The following is a 13,596-nucleotide window of genomic DNA, read 5'->3' on the forward strand; positions in this document are numbered from 1 at the left end:
TCCAGTTATGTAACAGAAACTGTGGCCTACAAGACAGCATGACTATGTGATCACACACCTGGAGAAATTTTAATAAAAGTGCAACATTGTTTTCTGTATTTGATACATGCTGCTTGTTCTAATGCTGAGAGATAGCACTTCTGTTTAGAGGATTCATCTTCGGTTTGATATTGCACAGTTCTTCAACACTTATGCTTGCCTTACATGAGCTACTGTGTTGCTACTTAGAGGCAAGACAGCTTGTCTTGGGAACAGTGTGATAAAGAAGCTAGAAAATCAATTATGAAGACAGGAAACCAGAGGAAAAAATACAAGTAGACTGTAAAAATTAAATGTTTTTAGCATTTTGAAAAGACAAATACTCATAAGTAATCCACAATTTTTTTTCCTTCAAGTTTTAGTTTCTGACAAAACAAAATGAAATCACGACTGTGATATTTTGCAGATGCCTCAATTTGTGTGCAAGATAATTCTCTGTTGGTTTTTCTTTTCCTTTTTTTTTCTTTTTTAGCAGACAGCAAATTATAATGATATAGTCTTTGTTTTTGAAGCTTATTGTGTTTTATTTATGAGGGCAGTCAAATGAAAACAGAACACCTGCCACAATGGGACCATCAAATGGTTTCTTTCAAAGTAATCAATGCATCCTTTAAGACATTATCCCATTGGGAGATGAGATGATCAGTTCATGTTTCATAGAACATGATGGGGCCACTGATGGATACAAAATCACACCCAATCATGCATTTCCATGTTTGACTAAAAACAATGTCCACATATGCATTTTTTGGGTCACCAAAGACATAAAAATCACATGGTGAACAATCTGAGCTTTATGTAGGATGTTACAGTGTTTCCCGACCATATCACTGAAGCGTAGCCGTTGTACAGTTGGTAGTGAGAGGCAGGCATTGTCATGCAACAGGATGATTCCGTTTGACAATATTCCGACAGCCTGAAAGCAAACAACAAAGTCAGTGGCAGAAACATCCCACATCTCCACTACCAAGGAAATCCAAAGCTTTCCACACAGGTTCCGGTAAGCTCCTGATGATTTCCTCCTCTGACTTCGGGGCCCCTGTGCTCATCGAGTTCCTTGAGTGTGGAACCACAATCAGTGGGCAGTGCTATGAATACACTTTGCAGAAACTGCCATTAAGTCAAAACGCCCAGAAATTCTGTTGGGCAGAATAATCTTGTTGCACAATAATGCCCGCCCCCACAATCAATCAGAAAAAGGCTGCACTTCATCGATTTGGTTGGGAAACACTGCAGCATCCTCCAGATCTTTCACCATTTGGTTTTCAACTCTTTAGCTACCTGAAGAAGTGCATGTGTGGATGTCCCTTTCAGTAGTGTATGTCACCCCTGCAAGTGCACAACTAAATCTTTGATAAGTCAAATATTTTTCTGAGTTTTACAAAAAAGGTGTTTTTGACTTTTAATTGCATTAAAATTAAACCCTGCTAACTTGGGCCACATTATTTCAGGGGCATTAACGGAGTGGAGGGGGAGCCACCATAACTTCTTGACAACGGCGCCACAGAACTCTCACCCTCTGCCCATACATGGTAAGTATGTAATGATCTATTGCAGTTTCAATCATTGATTTGTATTGTCATTAAGCCAGTGAGAAGTTTAAAGTGCTGCCACAAATACACAAGTATTTCAAAACATCAGCCTACATATTGCTGAGGAAAAACATATTAACCTATCACAAATTGTAACATATCTGCCCCTCACCCATCTCCATTTTCTTTCTCATAATTGCGTTGCCTAAGTTAGTCCATTCAGGGATCTCCTTATACAAGCTGACTCATGACGACACCGCTTCAGAGTAATCCGCGAATAGTGTGGAAAGGGAAGTAAGGAACAAGTGAATTGAGCCAAGACCATACTGCTGGGTGCCTGAAGTATTGTTGTCACAAGTTACCATTGCCAAAGTGGCAAATGAATGTGGCCACACTTGCTCACTAAGATGAAATATGAACAGGGTTGGTTCAAACAGTAGCCAGGTTCTACTCCAGTCTGGGGTAAAACACACTCATCTTTGTTTACAAGAATATCAGTAGTTGTTAAGAAACTGTTCTGTCAGATGCATTTTCCAGGATATAAGGAAATACTCATTTGTGAAACATTTACAAAGGCAAGTTGTGGAATGCTGAATTTGGACAGTCTAAGTGTCATTGCAACCAATAAAAAACTGCAATAGGCCTGTTTTCTGTACTCTCATTATCTCTTCATTCTCCTCTTCATACAGCATTAGTTTAAAATAGCAAGGCAACTAATGTAGAAGCTATTTATTTGTATTAGAAATGAATTGAATACTCATGTACCAGTTAGTTAAAAATACAAGAATAAGTAACGAACTATTGTCTGTCTCTTTTCAGATATAATATTAACATGAGACACTTCACAGATGATGCAGTTATCTATAAAGTAGACTCAATTTCTTCGGCACAAAGTGCACTTCTGGAAGACAAGTTCATCTGCAGTAAAGAAATCATTTTGTGCTTCCAGCCACATTAAGTAGTTCAGGCTCAATAACCTTTCTACTAATCCGTCCTTGTTGTTGTCATTATGTGTCAACTATTCAGTGCAAAGTGGAAGACAGCAGTGTTGATGAAAGCCCTTGGTGGGATATAAATAATTTAAGACCCAAAAGTTGGCAACAGTCCATTTCGTTAATGTGACCATTGACAGCTACGCCTTGCAGACAACACCTGTCTCTCTTACCTTTATACATGTTATCTGCCTTTCTTTTTCTTCCGACAGAAATGCTACTGTATAATAGTCATAAAAACTAGACAGAGAAGGAGGAGGTCTGTCAGCTCACATGTAATTGTTGCTAAGAAATGCATTTGGCTGTTGTCTCAAGCATTAGACACTGAGAGAGCTTCTTGAGGATTGTATCAAAATGATAAATGTTTTCCAAGTACCTGAAAAGATTGCTCCTCTTCTACCACTACTTGGAAAACAATTTCATACAAACATTGAAAAAAGTAATGTTTTCAATACAAGAAACAGTACATTCAGATCGTCTAACATTTTTCGGACGACATGAGACAGTGTGTGGTACTGGGCTGCAAGAGACACATGTCTCTCGCAGTTGACTTGCGTATTGTGTGCAGCCGATCCTCTTCTCTGGGTAATCAGTTACATCGATCTCTAAAAGCTTCTTCTCCGAAGACTATAGCAGGTTCCAGGAATTTATTAAGCTACTTCTCTATTCTTGAAATAATTTGTGTATTCGTGGAACACTTTCAATTCATTCATGGTATATTTTTATCTCTCAACACAAAGCAACATTTACTCTTTTTCACATAAGTATGTAAGCTCTGGCAAGCCAACTGGTGTCTTTAAACGTCAGACTCGATAAAACACAAGTACAATATCATAGATTGTAACAATCCAATAATTTATAGACATCACATTTGCCCTGCCTCATGCAGAGCTAAGACATGAAGTAAGTTAAAAGTATATAGTCAGTTGTTTTCTTTTCTTTTTCTACAATAATCACTTTCACTAACACATCAAAGAATATTCCATAATTATTCCTTGAGTTTTCATCAAGTCTTCTGTGGCGTTGGCGGCAAACACTTGTCGTCATCTGTGACGCGCCCCTCTTACAGTCTTCTAATAACAAACTTCCAACCTGCACATAGAAACAGGTGGATCGATAGAAACATTCTCACTCTCCCGAACTCATGCCTAAAATATCGGGTGTTTGACACGGTGGAAGGCTGAGTGTTTCCAGAATTTACACCGAAATTCTTGAGGCACTACAATCTGTTGATGTGCGTGGCTGTTCTGTCAGAAGATTCTAAATGTTTCTTCAGCAGTTTATGTTTATGCATTGTATAACATGATAAAAAGCACATCTTGTTGAAGAATGTTGTGAAGTTTAATAGCTTACGAGCATTGCCCTAGTTCTTTGAGGCTTTGTTCTTGATCAGTGTGTTTCATAAATTTTTCCGGTGATGTTAGAAATCTTGAACTCAGGTGTACATAAAGCAACAAGTTTTCTCATGTGGTTACTATTCTCCGTGTTTTCTTGTACCATGCAAGACATACTGAAGTTTCATTCAGGTGCATCTAAATTACCATCCTGGTTTAGGTTTTGCTTGCTTTCACCCAAGCAATGACTGTTAAAATGAGTAATGTCTGCTTTATTTCTCCAGTACTTCTACAACCAAGCAACTACTGCATCTTTGTTAGTACCAGTGAGATGTTGAACTCTTAACCATTCATCCTTTTTAGATGCGTGATGAATTATCTCCTCAAAACTTGCAGCAAGATTCGTATGGTAAAACATTAACCCTAGTATCAAAATTAACTCCGTAACACCAAGGGGCAACGTACCACTGAAGCACTATTGTTTGGCTCACTTTTGCACCTTAATTCATTGTTTAATCTTCTGAGAATTGTGTTAACAGTGTGCTTGTGGATATTCAGCCAAGTACTTGATTCCACTTTTGTGCACAATATTTCAGTGACTTGCACAGTCATCATCTTCAGATGCTGTGAGCTGTGTTTTTATGTACACTCCCTGCCTGTAGGTGCCACACCACTAGCAGGGTTCAACATCTTGCATCTTCTATGCCCTTTAATGATCATTTGTTATCCTGTGAAATGCACATTCTCTCAGCTGTTTTTAGCTCTGATAGACGAGATGGCTGGCTAGATTGTAAAAAGTTGATTGCGAGATCTTAAGCATTGTTTAATTTGCCACTTCTGTCTCGGTTTGTAATGCTTTCTGACATTGTAATTTTGATATGCTCCTTAATTTTGCTGTTGTACAATACTGGGCTCATTGTATTTCATTTCATGATTATATCTGAAGCATTGCCCATCAACAGCTAATTTGCATGATTCTTTTAGTCAAGTGTATTGCTGATGTTCATTGCACCCCTCAGCAACTGTTCCCTACCAGTTGAGGTGGTGCAGTGGTTAGCACACTGAATTTGAATTCAGGAGGATGACAGTTCAAACTGACAATCCAGATTTTGGTTGAAAATGATTTCCCCAAATCACTCCAAGCAAATGCCAGAATGATTCCTTTGAAAGGGCATGGCCAATTTCCTTCTCCATCTTAAAATGATTCAAGCTTGTGCTCTGTGTCTGATCTATTTGTTGGTGTGATATTAAATCCTAATCTTTTTTCTTTCCTTCCCCTGTTGCAATAGTCTGCCCAACGTAAGACATATCACATTCACTCTGGTTGCCTGGTTTTGGGAGATCTAGATTGTCTTCAAAATTACCGACAGTGCTTTTTATCTTGACGGGAGCAAAATGCACTGCATGCTATATTTCTGTGGTGGTTTACTGATCTTTCTGAACACGGGACCAGTATAAGGCAGATGAGCAATTCTTGTCTTTTCTTTTTCTTTCTCAGTCTCAGCCTCTTCCTCAGACATTGCAGTGCCCTCTCAGTATGTTGACCTGGGTAACCACTCCTTCAGAACAGTATTTGTAGGTGTAGCAATTCTTTGTTGAGGCTCTCATTCTCTGATAGTCCACAGCACCTGAAGAAAAAGAAACATGGTCTGTTGTCAAAACATTGTTCATAAAAAATGGAATCAATAGTTGACTGAATACTCAAAAGCATACCATTACTCAAACACACTTACAAAGTCTGAGAGATCGCAGCTTTCAGTGCACTTACGAAGCGACGTTTAACACTAGGAAATGCCCTATGCAACGTGATTCTGTCAGGAGATGGTACAGAAGTACAAAAGTAACAAAATAAAATTGATAAATGTGAAGGGGAAATGTGACACTGCTTTGGAGACTTGCATGTCAGATTCTCTGTTCATTTTACCAAGGGGTGGCTCATTTGGCCTCACGAGACTGCGTGGACCCCATTCCCGACCTTCCCACTACGCGGAAATCTGAAGCACCCACCGGATTTCAGCGTTAGTAGCCATCAATGCTAACCATTACACCATGAGGTGGCACACAATATGTAACTTTATTTATTTTATGGGTTATACCTTTAAATTGAACAAGGTCTGTACAGAATTTAAACCTCCTAATGAATAAAGTGTTCCGCATGGTCACTTATTTACCTTACAAATTCTTGAAGTCACATCTGCTTTACGGTGAGGATTCTCTTACACAAATAGTGCAAGTACATTTATTTTGTTTTATATATAATTTTTTTGTGAAATATTTTCTGTCAGAAATCGTCAGGAGAAAAGCCATATGTCAGTGCTGTGATACAGCCGAATATGCTCATCTACCTGACATTCTGGTAATCCATTCAGTGTAGCGTGAATACCAAATCTGTTGTGTGATAATGTGTTGAATACCAAGTGACCGATGACCTCAGCAGTTTAGTCCTTTAGGAATTCACACACACACAATACCAAGCACAAAATCGGTGGTGTGTCAGTGAATGCCATCCTGCACTAAACACTGTGTCCACTGCTGCTACAAATGTTGCTGTAAGTTGGCGACAAAAGTGTTTCCACACCATGGTTACGTTCTGTTAACTGATTACAGTGGCATCGAAGAAAACTGGAACCACATATTCCATAATTCGTCGCTCTACTGACACACTAAGTTTTTCCTGGGACAAGGCATGATCAAAAAGTAGCAGATATTTTTGTTTTTCTTAAAGAATCATTTTTTACATCCTCTCAACTTTGTCCCTTTCGAAGTAATCCCCCGTAGATATAATACACCACTACTAATGCTTTTTCTGATCTTGGAAGCACTTCTGGAACTCACTTTTCATTATGGAGTTTGGCTTCTTCAACAGTTCTGTTTTTATCCCATCAAAGGTGGCAAAACAACAGCCTTTCATGGTTGTCTGTAGCCCAGGGAGCAGAAAGAAGTCTGAGGGGGCCATGTCCAACGAATAGGGTGGCTGAGGCATCATAACAGTTCTGTTTTTTGACAAAAAAATTATGAACAAGCATTGAGGTGTGAGTGAGAGTATTATCATGATGCAATTTCCACGAGTGGTTTTGCCACAATTCTGGCCAAAATTTTGCACATGGCTGCACGTTCAGAGACCGTGAATGGTTACAAGTGAAAGAAAACAGCCCTCGGTCACTATTTTTAACGAATTAACTGGGTTTCAACATTGCTAGGAGTGTCTTCCTCAGAATTTAAATCAAAGAATGGTTTATAACATGGTCACAGAATTATGAATAAAAACATATGATTCAGAGTATAAGTACAAAATCATCGTTAAAGACTGGCAGTACTTATATGTCATATATAAAATAATAAATATGCCAAAAGGTCATTGTTCACAAAGATATTTAAGATAAAAAATTGTGATGGCGAGCCACTAAGGGCTGCTTGTTACTTAGAAGTTTTCGGGTTGTTATCAACCTCATTCAGCTATTCCTGAGTGATGTTTGTGTGATGTTGTTTCTGGTTGAAATTCAATAATTTTGCAACAAACTGTGCTGCTACAAGTTTCATGCTCAAATGATCTGAAAAAATTGCTTAGAATGAGCCAAAGGATATGCTGACATCAGCAACCTCTCTGATGATGCTTTGGCAATTTTCCAGAACCATTTTCTTTAGGTCTTCCACATTATCATCAGTAATTGATGTGCTAGGATGTCCAGGGTGGTCGTGGTCTTTAATGTCTTCTCGACCCTATTTGTAAAATTTATAGCCCTCGTAAACTCCTGTCTTACTCATAGTAGATTTACCAGAGAGCACAGTCAACATTTCAAATGTGACGCTGCACTTTATTCCATTTTTCAAGCAAAATGATCCATGTCTTTCAAAAGTCAAAATTCACTAAGCACTCAAAACCACGATTTTTTTTAATGTGAAATTTAAAAAATGCCATTAATTTTTGATTATGCCTCATACATTTTTCTCATGTGCACATTTTATTAATGTTCTTTCTCCCTTTACCAAACATCCTATTAGTCTGCAAAATCATTCACGGGGAACCCTTTGTTGTGGAATGTTCTATTTACTGATTCACCAGTTTGAAAACTGTAATCTGTACTCTATGCATCCTGCCTCAAGCTTATGTACGGCTGTCATCATGTCAGAAGCAAGTTAAACTCTTTTTGAGTAACAAATTAAGATAAAGTTGCTGTTCGGTGATGGCTCTTCATGTTGAATTTCTATGACATCATGTCAAAGCCACTGGCTGTGCTTCTGGTGTGGGAATACTAGCAACATGTGGCCATTTATTCTATGAAATACCCCCACTATGCTTAGTTTGGCAAGATATCCTACATATTGTCTGTGTACACAATCCCAGCCATGCACCGAAGAAGCATCAAAATTTATATGTGGCACTCTTTGTTTTTGAGAGTTGCAACACATCTTTTGCCCTCTTTGAAACACTTTCCATTCATGGTTCACAATTATTACAAATGATGCGATAATCTGTATTCTGTGAATTCATTTTGCCTAATTTTAAAGCTGATACCACAGTTGTTAAGAATAAAATAAACCTGGGGTCTGTTTGTGTGCTGTCCTGTAGTTACCAGCAACTAAATTAGATTCCAGAGATACAAATATTTTGATTTGTGTCCACAAAACTGGATGTGTAATATTGAGGCAATGAGGCATTTTTAGAAATAAATATTTAGATATATATGTTTTAGGTGTATATAAGGGGTCCCATCTAAGAGTCGCCTGACACATTTTTTCTGATGTTTTGGCAGATTTTTGCAATTTTGGTTTTGCAGTGTGTAGCTAGAGTCAGCCTAAGCAACTACTGCTCGTGACATCTTTCATGTGATGGCCGGTGTCTATGGAGTGCAGCAGTTTGTTTCACAGTACAAATAAAATTATGTTTCAAGTGGTCCCAAATTGATATAGTCTGACATTCATTTTATCTGTCTGTATTAAGAGGGCAGTAAAACACAGAAGAATATATCATACTCCAGAAGCGACAGCACTGTCATGACCCGCACTGACTGCTACCACCATGCAGAAGTGCTGCTCAGTTGCTACTGGAGTACTCGTTATTCTTTGTGTTTTTTCTGTTTCTATTAGTACATATTGAAAAAATTATTATTGCACTGGATTAATTTGGGGTTGCTATATCAGATGGATGCATAAATTTCCATTTTAAAAATCATTATTTGTTGGGGCTGACTTCAGCTGCACATTGCAAAAACAAAACTGCAAATATCTGCCGAAATCCCAGAGAAAATGTGCCTGGCGATGTTTAGGAGGGACACCTAATGCCTCGTGTAAAGTCCGTCTTACCACAAAACCTACCAGAACCAAATTCTTCTCTCAGTTCTGTGGGAAGAGCATGCCTACAGCACCAGTTGGGTTGGCAATATGGTAGCCACCAGCACAGCAGAGTCTCTGACACCCACTACCCAGCATGGGCTAACATAACCTCTAAATGAGCAATGTTAGAGAGGAGACATGTTGCGTGACAGTCTACACGTAAGATGGAGCCTTTGCTTCCATGCAGCAATGAGGTTCATGCCATTGAAGTAATACATCTTGCAGTATAATGCTAAATTCTCCGCGTGGAGCAAAACAATGTGACTCGGTTGTTCCTCTGATTTCTCCTACGCTTATCGGATTTCTATATGATTTTTTGATTGTAGTCTGGGCACTGCAATGCATTAAGACTATATGCCATACTTACGAGAATTCCAAGTTCTTTACATGACCAGCCGAAATAATAAACTGCATGTTGCTACCCCACCCATCTCACAAGCTCTGGAATCGGTTGTCTTTCACAGTATTGCTGTTAAACTGTGCAAGTAAACTGATGCCCTTTGATACAGAGCATTTCTGTTTTGATTATTTGTTCCTCATTCAGAGGAATCATTCAGTAAGATTAATCTGGCAACCCTATTTCAGTCTGTTTCTTCGCTAACCATACGGTCTCGGTCCGTCTGAGTAAGCAGTGAGTCGTGGGCAATTAATTAATCTTAGCTGGAGACCATCAGAGGGGGCACTACCATGGGATGATAATAGGCAAATGAACTGATCTAGGTGTAATTAAATACATCGTAAGTCAGTGTATCATAGTCAGTGCACAGTGCATGCCTGAGGGTACATTGTACCAGTACTAGCAATTTTCTGTCCTGTTCCATTCACATATTGATTGGGGGGGGGGGGGGGGAATGTCTGTGTGTATGTACCTGTATGTCCTTTAATCTCTGTCAATTATTCTCATTACTGCTAAGCAAATTATCCAATGTTGGCACCAGAATTGCCTCACACTTTTTGTCCAATACTGGTCACTAAATTTATCCAACAAGATTTCACAGTAACTGTATCTCTCTTCTTCGAAATATTGCTATTTAACTTCCAAAAACTCCAAATGCTGGAACCGGTCTCTAAAAGTTGCTCACACTACCATTTTGTATACGATTTTCCTTACAAATGCACCACACTTTCACAGAAGCCTTGAAGCAAATCTAAGTCTGCCTTTGCTAATATTGATTTCACATGTTCGTCTCGTTTAATATTGTTTCTCGGTAGTAGTCTGGATCAGTGTTGCTAATCTTTCCAATAATTGGAACCTTTTTTAATGCCCATTTCTGTTGCAGAAAGCCTAGTGATTTCTGTACTATTTTCTCAGTGCTGCATTTTATAAATTGATTATTTGCAACAAAAATGACAGTTATTTTAGTTAATATTTATTTGCTTCAAAAACTATTTCCACAGTTAACCCAAGAGTTCTTAAATAACTCAAGCTTAAAACAACATGCTACAAAAGCACATTGATATCACTATTTTAATGACATGAGTGATATTAGTTCTTTGTTGCACGTATCGAATTAGACTTTATGTATCAAAATAGACTTCTCGTGGCAGGTTCGTTATCAACATGTTGGGCATTAATTTTTTTGTCAACACATTAGCTGAGAACACTTTTTCACATGTATCTGTGGCAGCAAATGGTAAAAGTACCATAAAGGCCTTAAGTGATAATTGAGGTTATTCGTCTTTTAAACTGCACCAAAATTCCACTATTGGCATTAATTTAAAATTTTCTTCCAACCGTGAATCGGATATCAGTTTGACAAAAGTTTTGTATTCTTCTGGCATCCTCAAAGGCAATTCATCAACAGTAAGTGGGTTTTTAAACCACAGTTCATATTGATATGTAAAGTACTGTTCATTTGGAGAGTAGTGGTGACAGACGACACAGTGAGACAGACTGTTGTGGTTGCAGATGCACTTCTAGATGGATGACGCATGCACTTTGGATGACCTGCTACACTCAATCCTTGTGCAATCGTTTGCTCATTGTTGATTTGGCCATCTGCAGCCTTGTTTACTATCAATGTGTATCATATTTGTACTGACTATCCAAATTGTTAAATAGAAGGCATTAGTTGTTTTTTCACATAGAGATGAAATATTCTAATGCTTTTTGTTCAAGCTACTTTCTTGGAAGTTACAATTAAGAGACACACAAGTTTTGTGGAATCGTTTAGTTATTTCCATGGAAACCCAGGGTTCCACAGAACACAGTTTAGGAAACATTGGTCTAGCTGTTTGCCACTAACATTGTGATGACTACTGTCAGGTTATTTCTCTTTGCTATAGACATTGCCAAACATTTACCCACATTTAAGGAGAGCTGTTTTAAGGTTCTCAAACGATAATACTTTTCTGTCAACATTAGCATCAACTGCGAACAATCTGATAGTGTTGCTAAAGCTAGGGGCATTGATCATTGTTCTGTGCACTCATCTGTGTTCCTACAGTTTGTTTACAGAGTAGAAAAGGGAAACTGATCATGCAGTGTTGAAATTGGTGTTCTGTTACACTTTGAATCCCATTAACTTTGATCCCCATTATGTTTTTAGTTATTGATCATACTCCTTTTTCATGCCATCATACTAACATTTCTTATGGAGCCTATTTAATTAGAGACAGGATGCTTATTACTTTGACGGTTGTGAATTGTCTGAAGTAGATCTCTGTCCCACAGTGATGAGAAACCATCATAAAAGACTGTGTCAGAACATGTGAGTAGTCATGAAGAATGGCTACATAATAGGCCTGTCGAGCAGGTTAAATGTTGCAGTATGTAGTGCATATCTGGATCTCAAACTTTCTAAATTGTCGTAAGTTCCTCTAGTGGTTTGTCTTTGTATGTGAGATGAATGTAGTGGGACATCATCCCATAATTTAGCACATCGTGCTCCTGAGTGTCGCAGTTTGTTTTATATTAAAAACAGGTTCTTGTCCTTGGCCATTGTCTTCCCATGAATCCTGATCTTCCATCATTTCTTATCTTTTATACTGATAATCCTCAAAATTCTTCTGTCTCCTACTAACCACAGCAACTATTTTCGCTAGTGGCAGTGGTATTTCCAAACTGAAGTTTCTTCTTTAATTTTACTAATTTTATATTTGCCTATCATCCCTGAAACTTATTCCAGTCACTCCATATCATAGGTAGTCAAAAATAATACATTTATGTAAGTTATGACCAAAAGAGAAAAGATGGTTCTCTTGTCTTAACTTAAAATATAAACTTTGAACAGAAGTAAAGAGAAGTGATATCTGGTTTTTGAAGTGCACACAGTGAGTTATACAGAGATGTACCAAAATTAAACAGAAATGATAGCTAAATTCTTAATATTTCACTTTCATTTTGTCCCCTTTGATTTCAGTAAAGGTTTTGTGCAACAAAAATGATGATGATGATGATGATGATGATTGGTTTGTGGGGCGCTCAACTGCACTGTCATCGGCACCTGTACAATGTCCCAATTTTTACACAGTCCGATCCAGCCACTGTCATGAATGATGATGAGGATGAAATGATGAGAAAAACACAAACACCCAGTCCCTGGACAGAGAAAATCCCCAACTCGGCTGGGAATCGAACCTGGGACCCTGTGATCCAGACACAGCAAGTCTAGCCACTAGACTATGAGCTGCGGATTTTGTGTAACAATGAACATTAGATACCACATACTTTGCAAGCCATATTTTGGGTGTGTGGCGGAAGACACCTTGCACCACTACTAGTCGTTTCCTTTCCTGTTCCACTTGTGAATATAGCTAGGAAACAATGTTCACCTGTATGTTTCCATACGAGCCCTAATCTCTCTGATTTTATATTTATGTCCTTATGTGAAATGTACATCAGTGGTAGTAGAATCATTCTGCAGTTGGCTTCAAATGCCGGTTTCCTAACCTCCTGAATATGCTCCCCGAAAATAATGTCACCTTCTCTCCAGTGATTCCCATTTGAGTTTCTGAAGCATCTCCATAATATTTATGTGTTGTACAAACCTACTGGTAACAGATCTAGCTGCCCACTTCTGAATTGCTTCGATGTCTTTCTTTAATCTGACCTGCTGCAGATCCCAAATGCTGAAGCAATACTCAAGAATAGGTTGCACTGTGTCCGACATGTGGTTTCCTTTACAGATGAACCACAATTTCTGTAAAATTCTCCCAATAAACTGAAGTGAAGTCGATCGTTTGCCTTCCCTCCTAAAATCGTTTCATGCTCATTCTGTTTCATATCTCATTGAAACGTTACGTCTAGGCATTTAATTGACATGGCTGTGTCAAGCAGCACATTTTTAATGCTGTGTTTGAACATGATGGTTTGTTGTTCGTACTCAACTGCATTAACTTACATTTTTCTACATTTAGAACTAG

The 13,596-nt window shown here is 38.3% G+C and overlaps 1 long non-coding RNA gene across 1 annotated transcript in view; it reads left to right on the plus strand.

The window, feature by feature from the left end:
* Positions 1 to 13,596, plus strand: part of LOC124789581 — a 663,455-nt gene that overhangs the window by 5,326 nt on the left and 644,533 nt on the right. The window contains exon 2 of the long non-coding RNA XR_007016138.1: positions 1,491 to 1,571. This is a non-coding gene — a long non-coding RNA (uncharacterized LOC124789581). The remainder of the gene's footprint in view (positions 1 to 1,490; positions 1,572 to 13,596) is intronic.

This window comes from Schistocerca piceifrons, chromosome 3 (assembly GCF_021461385.2).
Source record: "Schistocerca piceifrons isolate TAMUIC-IGC-003096 chromosome 3, iqSchPice1.1, whole genome shotgun sequence".
Classification (NCBI taxonomy): Eukaryota; Metazoa; Arthropoda; class Insecta; order Orthoptera; family Acrididae; genus Schistocerca; species Schistocerca piceifrons.